Here is a 19,687-nt window from a genome sequence, read left to right on the forward strand (position 1 = left end):
GATAATTTTTTGAGCACTATTTACTGCACAGGTTATTTTTTGCATGCAACGGTCAACCTGCAATCACGACAGTTTTTTACTTCCGGCTTTTACTGATACATGACTATTTCTGATTTCACACTGCTCGTAATGAGGTCTAACACTATTAAAACGTTTTTGGTCTGGTAACTAGTGGGACAAACAGTTTTAATGATCTTAGCTGCAAGGAAACCTTCTGGATACACGGAATAGGATGAATTGCAATGATCAGTAAGAATCCTACTGTCCTGGCTCACCAACTGATTACGGAATTATGGCATCTTATTTTGGACGTCATACGGTATGTGATTTACATAAATTTATGAAGGGTACGGTTCGTGCTATCGCTAATAGGGCCAGTTGGTCACCACAACTTTGTCCATATCTCAAGTAGGGTTGCTAGTCTTGGAGCATGCTTCAGAAAACCAGCAAAAAAATATAGGTTTATAAGTGCCTGTTTGCCATGCTGCAAACTAGTCTTTAGTTTATAAAGTGGGTTTTTACTTGTGCCGCAATACTAGGCTGATTCTCCTGTGTCGCACTGGTTACTAGTAATGCTTTGTTTTGCTTGCTCCATCTCATCCCCTACAACAGAGAATCACATTAATTACCTTCCTCACACACTAGTCCAGGTGGCCTGAAGGCAATCCAGCAACCCCGGCTTAGTCAGCCCTCCTTCTGAGCTCCATGAGAGGTGAGTCGACCCCCAACCACATTCCTCAATCTCATTCTGCTCCTGTTTCCCACTGCTCGCAGTCACCAGGAGCCTCTGCCCTATAAATCTGAACTCTACCATCACCAAGGGTCCCACCGATCTCAACGGGGGCTACCAATCTTGCAGATTTAAGTGCAACTCGCTGGCAAAGTTCAGCATGAGCGTTTCCAATAAGCTGCAGCCATTTTGTCTGCCTTGCATTCTGTTTCTATGGTGGAAAGGAGACCACTTTAAAAGCCACTATTAACTTCGGCATTCGTCGAGCAAGTATACATTTTAGTGGCAGAATGTAAGGAAATGCCTCCTTGGCATGGTTGCCCCCTGACTTTTTGCCTTTGCTGATGCTATGTTTACAATTGAAAGTGTGCTGAGGCCTGCTAACCAGGCCCCAGCACCAGTGTTCTTTCCCTAACCTGTACTTTTGTATCCACAATTGGCAGACCCTGGCATCCAGATAAGTCCCTTGTAACTGGTACTTCTAGTACCAAGGGCCCTGATGCCAAGGAAGGTCTCTAAGGGCTGCAGCATGTCTTATGCCACCCTGGAGACCTCTCACTCAGCACAGACACACTGCTTGCCAGCTTGTGTGTGCTAGTGAGGACAAAACGAGTAAGTCGACATGGCACTCCCCTCAGGGTGCCATGCCAGCCTCTCACTGCCTATGCAGTATAGGTAAGACACCCCTCTAGCAGGCCTTACAGCCCTAAGGCAGGGTGCACTATACCATAGGTGAGGGTACCAGTGCATGAGCATGGTACCCCTACAGTGTCTAAACAAAACCTTAGACATTGTAAGTGCAGGGTAGCCATAAGAGTATATGGTCTGGGAGTCCGTCAAACACTAACTCCACAGCACCATAATGGCTACACTGAAAACTGGGAAGTTTGGTATCAAACTTCTCAGCACAATAAATGCACACTGATGCCAGTGTACATTTTATTGTAAAATACACCACAGAGGGCACCTTAGAGGTGCCCCCTGAAACTTAACCGACTATCTGTGTAGGCTGACTAGTTTTAGCAGCCTGCCACAAACCGAGACATGTTGCTGGCCCCATGGGGAGAGTGCCTTTGTCACTCTGAGGCCAGTAACAAAGCCTGCACTGGGTGGAGATGCTAACACCTCCCCCAGGCAGGAATTGTCACACCTGGCGGTGAGCCTCAAAGGCTCACCTCCCTTGTGCCAACCCAGCAGGACACTCCAGCTAGTGGAGTTGCCCGCCCCCTCCGGCCAGGCCCCACTTTTGGCGGCAAGGCCGGAGAAAATAATGAGAAAAACAAGGAGGAGTCACTGGCCAGTCAGGACAGCCCCTAAGGTGTCCCGAGCTGAAGTGACTCTAACTTTTAGAAATCCTCCATCTTGCAGATGGAGGATTCCCCCAATAGGGTTAGGATTGTGACCCCCTCCCCTTGGGAGGAGGCACAAAGAGGGTGTACCCACCCTCAGGGCTAGTAGCCATTGGCTACTAACCCCCCAGACCTAAACACGCCCTTAAATTTAGTATTTAAGGGCTACCCTGAACCCTAGAAAATTAGATTCCTGCAACTACAAGAAGAAGGACTGCCTAGCTGAAAACCCCTGCAGCGGAAGACCAGAAGACGACAACTGCCTTGGCTCCAGAAACTCACCGGCCTGTCTCCTGCCTTCCAAAGATCCTGCTCCAGCGACGCCTTCCAAAGGGACCAGCGACCTCGACATCCTCTGAGGACTGCCCCTGCTTCGAAAAGACAAGAAACTCCCGAGGACAGCGGACCTGCTCCAAGAAAGGCTGCAACTTTGTTTCCAGCAGCTTGAAAGAACCCTGCAAGCTCCCCGCAAGAAGCGTGAGACTTGCAACACTGCACCCGGCGACCCCGACTCGGCTGGTGGAGATCCAACACCTCAGGAGGGACCCCAGGACTACTCGGATACTGTGAGTACCAAAACCTGTCCCCCCTGAGCCCCCACAGCGCCGCCTGCAGAGGGAATCCCGAGGCTTCCCCTGACCGCGACTCTTTGAACCTAAAGTCCAGACGCCTGGGAGAGACCCTGCACCCGCAGCCCCCAGGACCTGAAGGACCGGACTTTCACTGGAGAAGTGACCCCCAGGAGTCCCTCTCCCTTGTCCAAGTGGAGGTTTCCCCGAGGAACCCCCCCCTTGCCTGCCTGCGGCGCTGAAGAGATCCCGAGATCTCTCATAGACTAACATTGCGAACCCGACGCTTGGTTCTACACTGCACCCGGCCGCCCCCGCGCCGCTGAGGGTGAAATTTCTGTGTGGACTTGTGTCCCCCCCCGGTGCCCTACAAAACCCCCCTGGTCTGCCCTCCGAGGACGCGGGTACTTACCTGCAAGCAGACCGGAACCGGGGCACCCCCTTCTCTCCATTCTAGCCTATGCGTTTTGGGCACCACTTTGAACTCTGCACCTGACCGGCCCTGAGCTGCTGGTGTGGTGACTTTGGGGTTGCTCTGAACCCCCAACGGTGGGCTACCTTGGACCAAGAACTAAGCCCTGTAAGTGTCTTACTTACCCGGTTAACCTAACAAATACTTACCTCCCCTAGGAACTGTGAAAATTGCACTAAGTGTCCACTTTTAAAACAGCTATTTGAGAATAACTTGAAAAGTATACATGCAATTTTGATGATTTGAAGTTCCTAAAGTACTTACCTGCAATACCTTTCGAATGAGATATTACATGTAGAATTTGAACCTGTGGTTCTTAAAATAAACTAAGAAAATATATTTTTCTATATAAAAACCTATTGGCTGGATTTGTCTCTGAGTGTGTGTACCTCATTTATTGTCTATGTGTATGTACAACAAATGCTTAACACTACTCCTTGGATAAGCCTACTGCTCGACCACACTACCACAAAATAGAGCATTAGTATTATCTATTTTTACCACTATTTTACCTCTAAGGGGAACCCTTGGACTCTGTGCATGCTATTCCTTACTTTGAAATAGCACATACAGAGCCAACTTCCTACATTGGTGGCAGCGGTGGGATACAAGACTTTGCATTTGCTGGACTACTCAGCCAATACCTGATCACACGACAAATTCCAAAATTGTCATTAGAAATTCATTTTTGCAATTTGAAATTTTTCTAAATTCTTAAAAGTCCTGCTAGGGCCTTGTGTGTTAAGTCCCTGTTTAGCATTGTCTTTTAGAGTTTAAAAGTTTGTTAAAAGTTTGAAATTAGATTCTAGAAACAGTTTTAGATTCTTTAAAAAGTCTTCCAACTCTTAGCAAAATAATGTCTGATACAGAGATGAATGTGGTGGAACTCGACACCACACCTTACCTCCATCTTAAGATGAGGGAGCTAAGGTCTCTCTGTAATATCAAAAAAATAACCATTGGCTCCAGACCTACCAAAATTCAGCTCCAGGAGCTGTTGGCAGAGTTTGAAAAAGCCAACCCCTCTGATGATGACCTCACAGAGGAAGAAATTAGTGACTTGGAGGCCAATGTCCCTCCTCCAGTCCTAAATAGGGAGAACAGGACCCCTTAAGTCCTGTCTCCAACTGTGTTAGTCAGAAATAGTGAGTCCCTCACAGGAGGGTCCCACATTTCTGAAATCACTGAGGATGCTCTCAGTGAAGATGACCTCCTGTTAGCCAGGATGGCCAAAAGATTGGCTTTAGAGAGACAGCTCCTAGCCATAGAAAGGGAAAGACAAGAGATGGGCCTAGGACCCATCAATGGTGGCAGCAATATAAATAGGGTCAGAGATTCTCCTGACATGTTAAAAATCCCCAAAGGGATTGTGACAAAATTTGAAGATGGTGATGACATCACCAAGTGGTTCACAGCTTTTGAGAGGGCTTGTGTAACCAGAAAAGTGAACAGATCTCACTGGGGTGCTCTCCTTTGGGAAATGTTCACTGGAAAGGGTAGGGATAGACTCCTCACACTCTCTGGAAAAGATGCAGAATCTTATGACCTCATGAAGGGTACCCTGATTGAGGGCTTTGGATTCTCCACTGAGGAGTACAGGATTAGGTTCAGGGGGGCTCAAAAATCCTCGAGCCAGACCTGGGTTGACTTTGTTGACTACTCAGTGAAAACACTAGATGGTTGGATTCAAGGCAGTGGTGTAAGTAATTATGATGGGCTGTACAATTTATTTGTGAAAGAACACCTGTTAAGTAATTGTTTCAATGATAAACTGCATCAGCATCTGGTAGACCTAGGACCAATTTCTCCCCAAGAATTGGGAAAGAAGGCGGACCATTGGGTCAAGACAAGGGTGTCCAAGACTTCAACAGGGGGTGACCAAAAGAAAGGGGTCACAAAGACTCCCCAGGGGAAGGGTGATGAGACAACCAAAACTAAAAATAGTAAAGAGTCTTCTACAGGCCCCCAAAAACCTGCACAGGAGGGTGGGCCCAGAGCCTCTTCACAAAACAATGGGTACAAGGGTAAAAACTTTGATCCCAAAAAGGCCTGGTGTCATAGCTGTAAACAGCATGGACACCAAACTGGAGACAAGGCCTGTCCCAAGAAAGGTTCCACTCCAAACTCCCATCCAGGTAACACTGGTATGGCTAGTCTCCAAGTGGGATCAACAGTGTGCCCAGAGCAAATCAGGGTCCACACTGAAGCTACTCTAGTTTCTGAGGGTGGGGTGGATTTAGCCACACTAGCTGTCTGGCCGCCTAACATGCAAAAATACAGACAGCAACTCTTAATTAATGGGACTAGAATAGAGGGCCTGAGGGATACAGGTGCCAGTGTCACCATGGTGACAGAGAAACTGGTTTCCCCTGGCCAATACCTGACTGGAAAAACTTACACAGTCACCAACGCTGACAATCAGAGAAAAGTACATCCCATGGCAATGGTTACTTTAGAATGGGGAGGGGTCAATGGCCTGAAACAGGTGGTGGTCTCCTCAAATATCCCAGTGGACTGTCTGCTTGGAAATGACCTGGAGTCCTCAGCATGGGCTGAGGTAGAACTAAAAACCCATGCAGCAATGCTGGGTATCCCTGAACTGGTGTGTGTGAAAACAAGAGCACAATGCAAGGCACAGGGTGAACAAGTAGAGCTGGAGTCTGGAAGAATGGCCCAGCCTACCAAGAGAACAGGAAAGTCAGTTGGGAAACCAACTGCAACACAGCAAAAGAAAGGGAACCTCTCTTCTCAGGAAGAAGTTCTGCCCTCTGAGGGAACTGGGCCTTTGGAGCTTGAACCTTATCAGGTTGAGCTCTTAGGCCCAGGGGGACCCTCAAGGGAGGAGCTGTGTAAGGGACAAGAAACCTGTCCCTCTCTTGAAGGCCTTAGGCAGCAAGCTGCTGAAGAGTCCAAAGGCAAGAAAAATGGAACGCATAGGGTCTATTGGGAAGATGGACTCCTGTACACTGAGGCCAGAGACCCCAAACCTGGTGCCACTAGGAGAGTGGTAGTGCCTCAGCTGTTCAGGAAGTTCATCCTAACATTGGCCCATGACATTCCCCTTGCTGGACATTTGGGACAAACCAAGACGTGGGAGAGGTTAGTCAACCACTTCTACTGGCCCAATATGTCCAACATGGTTAAGGAGTTTTGCCTCTCCTGCCCCACCTGTCAAGCCAGTGGTAAGACAGGTGGACATCCAAAGGCCCCCCTCATTCCACTTCCAGTGGTGGGGGTTCCCTTTGAAAGAGTGGGTGTGGACATAGTTGGTCCACTAGAACCTCCCACAGCCTCAGGAAATATGTATATCCTGGTAGTAGTGGATCATGCTACCAGGTATCCTGAAGCTATTCCCCTTAGGTCGACTACTGCCCCTGCAGTAGCCAAGGCCCTCATTGGTATCTTTACCAGAGTGGGTTTCCCTAAGGAGGTGGTGTCTGACAGAGGTACCAACTTCATGTCAGCATACCTAAAGCACATGTGGAATGAGTGTGGAGTGACTTATAAATTCACTACACCATACCATCCACAAACTAATGGCTTGGTTGAGAGATTCAACAAGACATTAAAAGGCATGATCATGGGGCTCCCAGAAAAGCTCAAAAGGAGATGGGATGTCCTCTTGCCATGTCTGCTTTTCGCTTACAGAGAGGTGCCACAGAAGGGAGTAGGATTCTCACCCTTTGAACTTCTGTTTGGTCATCCTGTAAGGGGACCACTTGCCCTTGTTAAAGAAGGCTGGGAGAGACCTCTCCATGAGCCTAAACAGGACATAGTGGACTATGTACTTGGCCTTCGCTCTAGAATGGCAGAGTACATGGAAAAGGCAACCAAAAACCTTGAGGCCAGCCAACAGCTCCAGAAGTTTTGGTATGACCAAAAGGCTGCACTGGTTGAGTTCCAACCAGGGCAGAAAGTCTGGGTTCTGGAGCCTGTGGCTCCCAGGGCACTCCAGGACAAATGGAGTGGCCCTTACCCAGTACTAGAAAGGAAGAGTCAGGTCACCTACCTGGTAGACCTGGGCACAAGCAGGAGCCCCAAGAGGGTGATCCATGTGAACCGCCTTAAACTCTTCCATGACAGGGCTGATGTGAATCTGTTGATGGTAACAGATGAGGATCAGGAGGCAGAGAGTGAACCTCTCCCTGATCTTCTGTCATCAGACCCAAAAGATGGCACAGTAGATGGAGTGATCTACTCAGACACCCTCTCTGGCCAACAGCAAGCTGATTGTAGGAGAGTCCTACAACAGTTTCCTGAACTCTTCTCCTTAACCCCTGGTCAGACACACCTGTGTACCCATGATGTGGACACAGGAGACAGCATGCCTGTCAAGAACAAAATCTTTAGACAGTCTGACCATGTTAAGGAAAGCATCAAGGTGGAAGTCCACAAGATGCTGGAATTGGGAGTGATTGAGCGCTCTGACAGCCCCTGGGCTAGCCCAGTGGTCTTAGTCCCCAAACCTCACACCAAAGATGGAAAGAAAGAGATGAGGTTTTGTGTGGACTACAGAGGGCTCAATTCTGTCACCAAGACAGATGCTCATCCAATTCCAAGAGCTGATGAGCTCATAGACAAATTAGGTGCTGCCAAATTCCTAAGTACCTTTGACTTGACAGCAGGGTACTGGCAAATAAAAATGGCACCTGGAGCCAAAGAGAAAACAGCATTCTCCACACCTGATGGGCATTATCAGTTTACTGTTATGCCCTTTGGTTTAAAGAATGCCCCTGCCACCTTCCAAAGGTTGGTGAATCAAGTCCTTGCTGGCTTGGAGTCCTTTAGCACAGCTTATCTTGATGATATTGCTGTCTTTAGCTCCACCTGGCAGGATCACCTGGTCCACCTGAAGAAGGTTTTGAAGGCTCTGCAATCTGCAGGCCTCTCTATCAAGGCATCCAAATGCCAGATAGGGCAGGGAACTGTGGTTTACTTGGGCCACCTTGTAGGTGGAGGCCAAGTTCAGCCACTCCAACCCAAGATCCAGACTATTCTGGACTGGGTAGCTCCAAAAACCCAGACTCAAGTCAGGGCATTCCTTGGCTTGACTGGGTATTACAGGAGGTTTGTGAAGGGATATGGATCCATTGTGACAGCCCTCACTGAACTCACCTCCAAGAAAATGCCCAAGAAAGTGAACTGGACTGTGGAATGCCAACAGGCCTTTGACACCCTGAAACAGGCAATGTGCTCAGCACCAGTTCTAAAAGCTCCAGATTATTCTAAGCAGTTCATTGTGCAGACTGATGCCTCTGAACATGGGATAGGGGCAGTTTTGTCCCAAACAAATGATGATGGCCTTGACCAGCCTGTTGCTTTCATTAGCAGGAGGTTACTCCCCAGGGAGCAGCGTTGGAGTGCCATTGAGAGGGAGGCCTTTGCTGTGGTTTGGTCCCTGAAGAAGCTGAGACCATACCTCTTTGGGACTCACTTCCTAGTTCAAACTGACCACAGACCTCTCAAATGGCCGATGCAAATGAAAGGTGAAAATCCTAAACTGTTGAGGTGGTCCATCTCCCTACAGGGAATGGACTTTATAGTGGAACACAGACCTGGGACTGCCCATGCCAATGCAGATGGCCTTTCCAGGTTCTTCCACTTAGAAAATGAAGACTCTCTTGGGAAAGGTTAGTCTCATCCTCTTTCGTTTGGGGGGGGGGTTGTGTAAGGAAATGCCTCCTTGGCATGGTTGCCCCCTGACTTTTTGCCTTTGCTGATGCTATGTTTACAATTGAAAGTGTGCTGAGGCCTGCTAACCAGGCCCCAGCACCAGTGTTCTTTCCCTAACCTGTACTTTTGTATCCACAATTGGCAGACCCTGGCATCCAGATAAGTCCCTTGTAACTGGTACTTCTAGTACCAAGGGCCCTGATGCCAAGGAAGGTCTCTAAGGGCTGCAGCATGTCTTATGCCACCCTGGAGACCTCTCACTCAGCACAGACACACTGCTTGCCAGCTTGTGTGTGCTAGTGAGGACAAAACGAGTAAGTCGACATGGCACTCCCCTCAGGGTGCCATGCCAGCCTCTCACTGCCTATGCAGTATAGGTAAGACACCCCTCTAGCAGGCCTTACAGCCCTAAGGCAGGGTGCACTATACCATAGGTGAGGGTACCAGTGCATGAGCATGGTACCCCTACAGTGTCTAAACAAAACCTTAGACATTGTAAGTGCAGGGTAGCCATAAGAGTATATGGTCTGGGAGTCCGTCAAACACGAACTCCACAGCACCATAATGGCTACACTGAAAACTGGGAAGTTTGGTATCAAACTTCTCAGCACAATAAATGCACACTGATGCCAGTGTACATTTTATTGTAAAATACACCACAGAGGGCACCTTAGAGGTGCCCCCTGAAACTTAACCGACTATCTGTGTAGGCTGACTAGTTTTAGCAGCCTGCCACAAACCGAGACATGTTGCTGGCCCCATGGGGAGAGTGCCTTTGTCACTCTGAGGCCAGTAACAAAGCCTGCACTGGGTGGAGATGCTAACACCTCCCCCAGGCAGGAATTGTCACACCTGGCGGTGAGCCTCAAAGGCTCACCTCCCTTGTGCCAACCCAGCAGGACACTCCAGCTAGTGGAGTTGCCCGCCCCCTCCGGCCAGGCCCCACTTTTGGCGGCAAGGCCGGAGAAAATAATGAGAAAAACAAGGAGGAGTCACTGGCCAGTCAGGACAGCCCCTAAGGTGTCCCGAGCTGAAGTGACTAACTTTTAGAAATCCTCCATCTAACCCAATAGGGTTAGGATTGTGACCCCCTCCCCTTGGGAGGAGGCACAAAGAGGGTGTACCCACCCTCAGGGCTAGTAGCCATTGGCTACTAACCCCCCAGACCTAAACACGCCCTTAAATTTAGTATTTAAGGGCTACCCTGAACCCTAGAAAATTAGATTCCTGCAACTACAAGAAGAAGGACTGCCTAGCTGAAAACCCCTGCAGCGGAAGACCAGAAGACGACAACTGCCTTGGCTCCAGAAACTCACCGGCCTGTCTCCTGCCTTCCTAAGATCCTGCTCCAGCGACGCCTTCCAAAGGGACCAGCGACCTCGACATCCTCTGAGGACTGCCCCTGCTTCGAAAAGACAAGAAACTCCCGAGGACAGCGGACCTGCTCCAAGAAAGGCTGCAACTTTGTTTCCAGCAGCTTGAAAGAACCCTGCAAGCTCCCCGCAAGAAGCGTGAGACTTGCAACACTGCACCCGGCGACCCCGACTCGGCTGGTGGAGATCCAACACCTCAGGAGGGACCCCAGGACTACTCGGATACTGTGAGTACCAAAACCTGTCCCCCCTGAGCCCCCACAGCGCCGCCTGCAGAGGGAATCCCGAGGCTTCCCCTGACCGCGACTCTTTGAACCTAAAGTCCCGACGCCTGGGAGAGACCCTGCACCCGCAGCCCCCAGGACCTGAAGGACCGGACTTTCACTGGAGAAGTGACCCCCAGGAGTCCCTCTCCCTTGTCCAAGTGGAGGTTTCCCCGAGGAACCCCCCCCTTGCCTGCCTGCGGCGCTGAAGAGATCCCGAGATCTCTCATAGACTAACATTGCGAACCCGACGCTTGGTTCTACACTGCACCCGGCCGCCCCCGCGCCGCTGAGGGTGAAATTTCTGTGTGGACTTGTGTGTCCCCCCGGTGCCCTACAAAACCCCCCTGGTCTGCCCTCCGAGGACGCGGGTACTTACCTGCAAGCAGACCGGAACCGGGGCACCCCCTTCTCTCCATTCTAGCCTATGCGTTTTGGGCACCACTTTGAACTCTGCACCTGACCGGCCCTGAGCTGCTGGTGTGGTGACTTTGGGGTTGCTCTGAACCCCCAACGGTGGGCTACCTTGGACCAAGAACTAAGCCCTGTAAGTGTCTTACTTACCCGGTTAACCTAACAAATACTTACCTCCCCTAGGAACTGTGAAAATTGCACTAAGTGTCCACTTTTAAAACAGCTATTTGTGAATAACTTGAAAAGTATACATGCAATTTTGATGATTTGAAGTTCCTAAAGTACTTACCTGCAATACCTTTCGAATGAGATATTACATGTAGAATTTGAACCTGTGGTTCTTAAAATAAACTAAGAAAAGATATTTTTCTATATAAAAACCTATTGGCTGGATTTGTCTCTGAGTGTGTGTACCTCATTTATTGTCTATGTGTATGTACAACAAATGCTTAACACTACTCCTTGGATAAGCCTACTGCTCGACCACACTACCACAAAATAGAGCATTAGTATTATCTATTTTTACCACTATTTTACCTCTAAGGGGAACCCTTGGACTCTGTGCATGCTATTCCTTACTTTGAAATAGCACATACAGAGCCAACTTCCTACACAGAACACTTATGAGAGCTCGGTCCCAGAGCTCAGCAGAGAAACACTCTATTTGGTACTTGCTCTGACAACGGACCCTGTGTGATATCATGAAGGGAGATCCAGATAAGGAAAAATATGGTGCAGGCCTCTGTTGATTAAGAAAGCATTGCTTGACTGTAGAGGTCTTTTGGCCTCTGTGATATGTTTCATATTGGACTGCTTTTAAGGCTTCGTATTGGTTTTGGAGTAGCAAGGGGGCAATTCTATTTGTCGACTAAGGACCTCTGCAAGGTCAGAAACTAGCCTGGTGATCGGAGAGAACAAGTTATTTTTTACCAACAAGTTTCACACATATGAAAGTCCCTATTTCAATTAACAGTCCACTGACGTTCGGTCAGAAGATCACTGGGGTGTTGGACAATGGATAATTCTGTAGATTGAGACCTGATTCCGTTAGAAAAGTAACTTTAGGAGTAATAAGAAAATCATACTATTCACAGCACCCTGAGCAAAACCCAGGTACCATAAATTGTTCCCCATACCCATTTAAGTGTCAGGCATCAGCATTTACATATTGGATTTAACCCAGAAGTATCTGAGCATTTGGTACATTAAGCAATGACTTCTGAACATCACCTTGGAATACCAAACAAAATTATGCAACTGGGGGATTATTTAAGCAACATTCTCCTGCACTGGCACATCATGACAGTACCCTCGCATAACTCAGTGTCAGTTTGGTAGCTTTTTTCTTCATTAATTCACATTTCTTTACGGAGCTTGAACCTGAAATATATTCTTATCAGTAACCACCAACCTTACATGCATTGGTATCAAATAGCAGCAGTACACATGTAGAATAACTTAGAACGTTATGAGTGACAGCTAACAAAGGTTGGGATGATATTGATTGGTGTAAATAAGAAACACAAAGTAAAACACTGCAGATATACTAAAACGAAAAGCTTCATGTGTCCATTTGGGTTACAAGAGTTTATAATAAAGGTAGCTGTGGAATCATAACAGATGCCCTGTAGTCATTTTGAACAAGTATTGACAGAGCCAAAAGGGTCTCATTTTGTGGACTTTATGGCTTTGCTGAAGTCTTTTAGTGATGCTGTACAGAATTATGGAAAAGCAAAATACTTTTTCATGCGGCTATGCAACGTCAGGAAGGAAGGAAAGAATTAATCCATCTTGGATGGGTAAATAAAACTATGCCCATGTCAGAATGCGCTTGCATTCATCATCATGCATTTGTGCATCAGCAGACTGACAGTTTTTTGTTGATCAAACCAAGATGGTGGATAGCACTACTAAATAAAAATAAAAAAAAGACTTTTAGGACAAAATTGCAGAATTAAAAAAAAAAAAGGAACCTATGGGATTGGTCAGCAATGAAGGAACGATGGGAGATGAGGAGAAAGGCAGTGCATGAGGAAGACAGCAACACAGGGTCAAGAGAGAAGCAAACAGTGGAGAAAAGAATGCAGGGGTATTGCGGATAAGCACAAGCAAATGTTAGTGACAGAAAAACGAGGCAGGGAAGAAGCAAACAACGGAGAGAGCTATGTGTGGGAGAAGCACAGGAGGGAGAGCAGAGTTCTGTGTCAGAGCAACAGGGAACACAAGGACTAGGCACTGGAAAGGACAGATAGTTCTCCAATTTGTTCTATGGGGCAGTATTCTGTTTTAAGACTTGAGTTACTAAGCGTGATGTTATTAGCAGTAGGAGATTAAATATCTGATCTTCACATTTCCAGTTAAATAGTAGAGTTTGATGGAATGAGGTGCAATCACTGCTGTTCCTTCCTCACTGCCTTTCACATTATTTTGAGGACAAAAGTGATTCTACTAGTGTGATAATCTACACAATGATAGGAAAGTCTCCCTGAGTTAGTTATAAAATCAGGTTTTTCGAATTGTGTGTGAACGGGAAGGAATGATTCACTCGCTTTCTTCCAGACACATGCTTTTGGATAAGATAAAGGTCCTTGGTGGAATTTTCCTGAGACCCAGAAAGACAAATGTGACCTAAAACAAGTCCTTATGAGGGAGCACTACTGTATTTTAAAAAACAAAAAAGGTGATGTGGAATACAAGAAATTCATAATCTGTTTATCTCTGTGTTGTGTAATCCACGCAATTATAAGATTCCTGAGGGGAGTCAATGAGTAATAGTGTACAAGAGCAGAGTAGCAAATATGAAGGTTTTAACATTGTCTTTTCTATAATGTTTTCATGAATTTTGTATTTAAGGAGTAGATATAACTAGTATGTGGCTACTGGAGCCATAGAATATTTTTATTTGGTCCAGATGTCCAGGCAATGGTGATCTGTGCAATAATAAGTACTTCTATGAAATAATGACAAGGTTCAGAGCTAGCACTTGACAAAAATTAGTTTCCATTCATTCCTAGATTTAAAAAAAATACTTTGGATGTGCACATAGTTCAAATCAATCATAAATAGATCTGAGATGCTGCAGGCAGACAGCAAATAAAACAAATCCAAAACACTTCTTAATGGAGACTTCAAGTACCATGCAGACACCAGTATCCATACAGTTTCATAAAATTAATGATCACGGATGACCAAGCTAAGAATTCCGCTCATGCAAGACAGAGAAATTCTCTGAAGCATTCCAAAGAATCAACCTGCAAATAGGCAAATGTCTGTACTGTGCATAACTTGGGTGGCCAGGAAGAGCTGAGGCCACTTATTCCATTATTTCACCAATACAAACCAAATCACAATTCCCTCAAGTGGTCAAGAGCTGCTAAAGTCACATGTAGAGGAGAGCAGCGCCTATACAACAGGCTATGTCGAGATATGCACAAGCAGGGTCAAACAGTCAGAGAACGCACACTGAGAGAGGCTGGCCTATACAGTCTGAGAACTGAAAATATGTCGCCGGCCTATTCTCTGCATCTGGCCAAGACTGGTCGCCGGCCTATTCTCTGCATCTGGCCAAGACTGAGCTCCAGTCCGTTGTTCTTTCTCCAAGCACAACAATGCATGGATCCATATGCTTTGGAGGACTCAATACAATAAGTTATGCTTGGACACATACCTCACAATTAGTACACACCTCTGATGTTTCTACCCTCTAGACAAATGTTAGGAAGGTTCTCATCAGAAAGGGGATTTAATTAGCATTTTGTCAAAAACATTCATGTAAAAGTGAAGGTTGGAGGAGGGTCTATTTATGGACAGGTCCCAATCGGGTATTGTAGAACAATCAGCATCAAATTATAGTAATGAGCATGGTAGTGTACAGCCCATGTTACACGCAGTCGTCTCACCCATGCACAGCTTTTCAGCAGATCAAATTGCCACTTTTGACAATACCTGAATGGAAACTATCTATGATTAAGCCCACGCGCCTCTGCTTTTGGTTAAGCACAGCTACAGGAATGGGGAAAAATTAGAAACATTAGCTTCCTGGGCAAATGTTAATACATTTCGTTAGACTTATAATACTGCTTTTTCGAGTACAGCAATTGTTTTTATGTTTCAGTAGGTTTAGTTGGGAGGAAAATAGCTCCCCAGTCTTTCATAAACTCAGTAAAAAAAGGCATGGAATACATGGAACCCATTCCATAAATTTCAGATTAGCGAAAGACTGAAACATGAAAATAAAATACTTTAACTCTTTTTTTTTTTTTTTATGTGTGTCGATGCAACCTACTATCATACAGTGTACTACAATATATTGCAATATGCAACCCCATATCGAATGAAACCTCTTAGGACGCATCATTACCATCTTTTTGACATATCAAACAAGCACTGGCAGGGTCAATAGGTCTTACCTTGGCAAGTTGGTTAGATAATTCCTTTTTCATTTTTGATCGGAAGCATATGCCACAAAAAGGTAAAAAAAAAAAAAAAAAAAGAAGAATACAAGCCTCTGCCTAAACATACTTAGAGCAAATTCAGAACCTTTTTAAAGTTCTAATGCTTATCCTAGGGAAATAGCCCTAAAACATTTTTGAAAAGACAAAGAAAGGAAAGAAAAGAGCACTGGCACAGTAAAGTATTCGCCCTCCAGTACAACACTGAGGCACACAGCTTTTTGAATGAATATGCATGTGGCTAACAAGAATGCTGCTGCTTACAGTGAAGGCTGAAGTTAGTTGACCCACTACCCATGCTGCATGCTGTGGTGGGTGCAAGCAAAATGTGAATTACTAAGGAACAGGCCAATTAATGAAAATGGCTGAACCAAAGGCTACTCTATTTGTGCATGTGTTTCTATTCATATTTTTTTTTACCTGAGACTGGCAACAGTTAGAGCTGTCTCAAAGTCAAACATAAAAACTGCCCTTTGATCTGCCTTGAGTATCACAACTTTTGATCTTCGCTGTCGTTCTCTTGCAAACTAAATAATACAAGCAGCCTACATTAACATGGTGAAAAAAATCTTAGGAGACTGCAAGTTGTTTAGAATTGGTCCATCAAACTTTTGAGCTTTTACCTGCAGCTTTTCAACAAATAAATCAATTAAATATGTAGGGTAAAATCAAAATGAGAGTTTTAGGTCCTATTTGTAAGACAGTTAAAGGCTGTTCACTTACTAGGCGTTACATATTTTACACAGCCTTTAAAGTATGTGCTCAGCTTTAAATGGAAAATTGTTCCCCATAAGACAGTCAAAACAATGCATCTGGAGTAATTCACCAAATGTTCCAGGAGCTGAACTGTGGAACTCCCTACTCAAAACGAGACACTGACAAGGTCCCCATCTTTAAATGTACTTTAAGATTACTTTCTAAATAATATTGTCTTTTCGTGAGATTTGGTTCCTATTTTTCTTTATGGAGCACAACATCTGTCAAGGTCTCAGTGATACAAATGTTCCGGATTTTCGTTTTTCCATCATGAGTTATATAGTTATGTGTTAGTTCATCAGTAGTAAACCATATCACGGGTTTGCATTTTTTGTTGTTAGGTGTTATGTGCTTCGAGGGAAAATGGCTCTGAAGAGTATTACAACAGTAAAGTGATTTATGTCTGCCCCCAATATTTCACAGATTACCAGTTTATAGAAGCTTGTTGGAACTTGAAGCCATTGCTCTGACAAACCTTTTGGACGCCATCTTGACAGTGATCCTGGGCTGGTGGTCTGTTTCGGACAGCGTGAAGTGGTCTGCAGATACAACCAGCTGGCAACAAAGGACAGGAGGCACAAAAGTAAACTAAACACCTATGTACTTCATACATTATAAAATATGCTGCTAATAAATAGTATATTGAGAACTACCAGGCCATTATTTACTAATTCTCTTTGTCTGAAATACTGTATCTTTTTGTTTCTTTTAAAACAAAGGTTAGAGTTTCTTTTCTTGCTTTGCTAAAGTCATTTCTTGTCTTTGTCTTGTATTCTATTTTTCCTTGATGACATGATACCTCTAGCATTTGTTTTCTCATTCAGTCCTTTTTCTTTTTTCCTCAAAGGCAAATACGTTTTTTTTTTATTCTTGGACTGACATGCTAGCATTACCTCATTTTGACCATGCACACATTTGTGCCTTTATCTACATGATAATCCTTATTTTACTTTATAATACATGAAAATCAGTTTTTGTTACTTTTATTAAACGCTTGCAGTTTTATTTAGGTGCTGATGTGGTAGACCTTTTTATGTGTATTAGAATGCATACTGTCTTATTAGTTACATGTTAAGCTAGCCCTCCCCGTATTTCTTTCATTATCAGACACTCTTGCCTTTCTTTCGTTCTACTGTACAACAGCCTAGCCCTTCATTTCTCCGTCATGCATCAAGCCCTCTTATCCTTTTTCACTGGACATACTAAACCTCCTTTCGCCACATGTCATATTAGCACTTCATGTACTGCTTTATCTGACATCATGACCCTTCTTTTTTTGTATACTGGTGCTTTTATTTTGTACTCTAGTACACTATCTCTACTTATCATTCCTTTCGCTCACAAGATTGTCCATCTTGAGTCTTTCTTAGGTTTCGCCTAGCAAACAGCTCAAGCTGTTTGATTGGAAAAGACCAACTGTGCACTTAACAAAAATGTACAATGGACTCACAGCCTGCCCACTGCTTCCCGTTGGTTGGCTTTAGGGGCAATCTCGTCTGCTAGTTTCCGTACTCTACGGGCTTTGCTAGCCCATCTTGTTCCATGTTGTGTTTGTCCCTCCCTTGGAGAATATCCTCCCTGACATTCTCTGGATTGGCCAATTTGTCTCCTCCCACTGCTCCCTTTTAGAGAACTACTTTTTTCATTTTGCTTAAGCACTCCATGACTGTATGTGATTTTCCAACTCCTTTCTTCGTGTGCTTTTTCCCAAGACAAATATCTGATCTGCACTCTGTGTTGCTGTCTTCCTTCTGTTGCAAGCTTTCTTTTGTGTATTTATATATCCTACCAAACTTCCTCCCCTCTGTTGCCCCACCCACTCTAAAGTCTATTTTTAATATTTAAAAAATAGTCATGAAAGTGATTACCATCTAGTGCTAGCAACCTAATAATATTTCTATTGCCATTTCTAGCTCACCTACTAGTCCTCCTTTCATTCTATTTAAGTCCTGGGTTAATACTTGTTTCATGTAGCTCTGAATAATGCAAAAAGTTAAACACCACTGTAAGACACAGATAAACATACATAAGACAGCAGCATATCATTCACACCTACATTATTAAACTTCCCAAATTGTCAGGATACCGAAGCCGATAATGAAGAGTCGAATGACAGGTAGACTCAAGTCGGTGAAAATTGTGTGCCACAGTTCTGGAGACACACACATAGGGTGGTGCAGCACCAAAGTTGAGCATGGGATGTCTTATTTTGAGCACTGACAGAACAAGAACACAGGTGGTCATTATAACCCTGGTGGTCAGGGTAAATGCGGCGGTCCCACCGCCAACGGACTGTCGGTGAAGACTGCCACTTTATGAGTGTGGTGGGTTGGCCTCTGTCAACCTGCCACATCTCCACTCATACCGCCACTGAGGTCAGAGCCGCTGGGCCGGAGATGATCAGCCACAGAAGACCACCAGTGGTATTAGGAGCTGCCTTTCCACCAGGGTTTTCGCGGCAGTAGCACCGCCACGAAATCCCTGGCGAAAAGGATACCGGTAACAGGGAATTCTTTCCCTGTCACCGGTAGACGACTCAGAGCCATCCCAACACGCCCACCCCACTTCCAAACACAGCACCACCTGCAAATACAGCACCCCCCACCCTCCCCCTAAACACAGCGCCCAGCCTCCTTCCTACCCCCTCCTCGCATACATGCGCACGCACACACCCGCACCACACATACACTCATTCACCTACACACACGCATTCACAACACTCACACTCGCATACAAACATCCATTCACAACAACACTCACACGTACATGTATTCACTTCTACATTCAGACACGTATACAGCCTCGCATACACACACATTCATGCACACATGCAGACGCAACACACAACACCCCCCACCAGCTTACCCACCTCCCCTGTTGGACGATCACCTTACCTGGTACGGGGAGAAAGTCGTCTGGGCAGGAAATGGGCGCTTCCACTGCCGGCAGTGCCCCAGCAGCAGGACACTGCCAGGCCATATTACTGGACATAATACAGCTGGTAGAGTCATACTGGCGGGGCGGGCCGGTGGCGGAAGTGCCACAGTGCCTCCGACAACCAGCACGACTACTGCAGGATTTCCAACCCAATTGTGGCAGAAATCCTGCAGTACTCGTAATATGGTTGTCGGAAGGCCACCAGCACGGGTGATCTTCTGGCACCCGCGGCTTTGGCAGTCTTCTGAACAGACCGCCAAAGTCGTAATGAGGGCCTCAGTGTCTTCTTGAATAGATGGCAACCAAAAGGAACGAAGCACAAGCTCCAGAGTGGATTTGACACCCCATCAACTGGAGAGTCTTGACATCTTGAAAACCTCAAGACAGAGTGCCTTGGATTGAATTAAAAGAGCTTATCCTCTGAACACTAAATTGTTCTTTTCATCAGTTAGTCCTTGTAACGAGTGCCATTCTTTTTTTATGAGAATTTAGAGTAATTAGCTTGAATCTTCTTAAGAAAGGGTTGAGCTACTCCCACTATTCATTGTGGAGGAAGGATGTTCTGATCAAAGACCAATGGAGTTTTAGGATACCTGTGTGATAGAGCATATACTAGAGTATTCTTGGTGTGGGAATATAGGTAATACAGACATCATACTGGTTAAAAAACAGTAAGCCCAACAGGCCTGACTGCTATTTC

At 45.7% G+C, this 19,687-nt stretch overlaps 1 protein-coding gene across 6 annotated transcripts in view; it reads right to left on the minus strand.

The window, feature by feature from the left end:
• L3MBTL3 (L3MBTL histone methyl-lysine binding protein 3) overlaps window positions 1-19,687 on the minus strand; it is a 558,444-nt gene that overhangs the window by 470,216 nt on the left and 68,541 nt on the right. For 3 of the 6 annotated variants that reach the window (XM_069224176.1, XM_069224177.1, XM_069224179.1), the window contains exon 2: window positions 16,526-16,605. The exons of 2 other annotated variants lie outside the window; for them this stretch is intronic. The gene's annotated coding sequence lies outside the window, so the exon portion shown is untranslated. Of the gene's footprint in view, window positions 1-15,252; window positions 15,277-16,525; window positions 16,606-19,687 lie in introns of all 6 variants that reach the window. One more of the 6 variants, XM_069224180.1, reaches the window with a different exon arrangement.

The sequence above is a fragment of the Pleurodeles waltl genome, chromosome 3_1 (assembly GCF_031143425.1).
Source record: "Pleurodeles waltl isolate 20211129_DDA chromosome 3_1, aPleWal1.hap1.20221129, whole genome shotgun sequence".
Classification (NCBI taxonomy): domain Eukaryota; kingdom Metazoa; phylum Chordata; class Amphibia; order Caudata; family Salamandridae; genus Pleurodeles; species Pleurodeles waltl.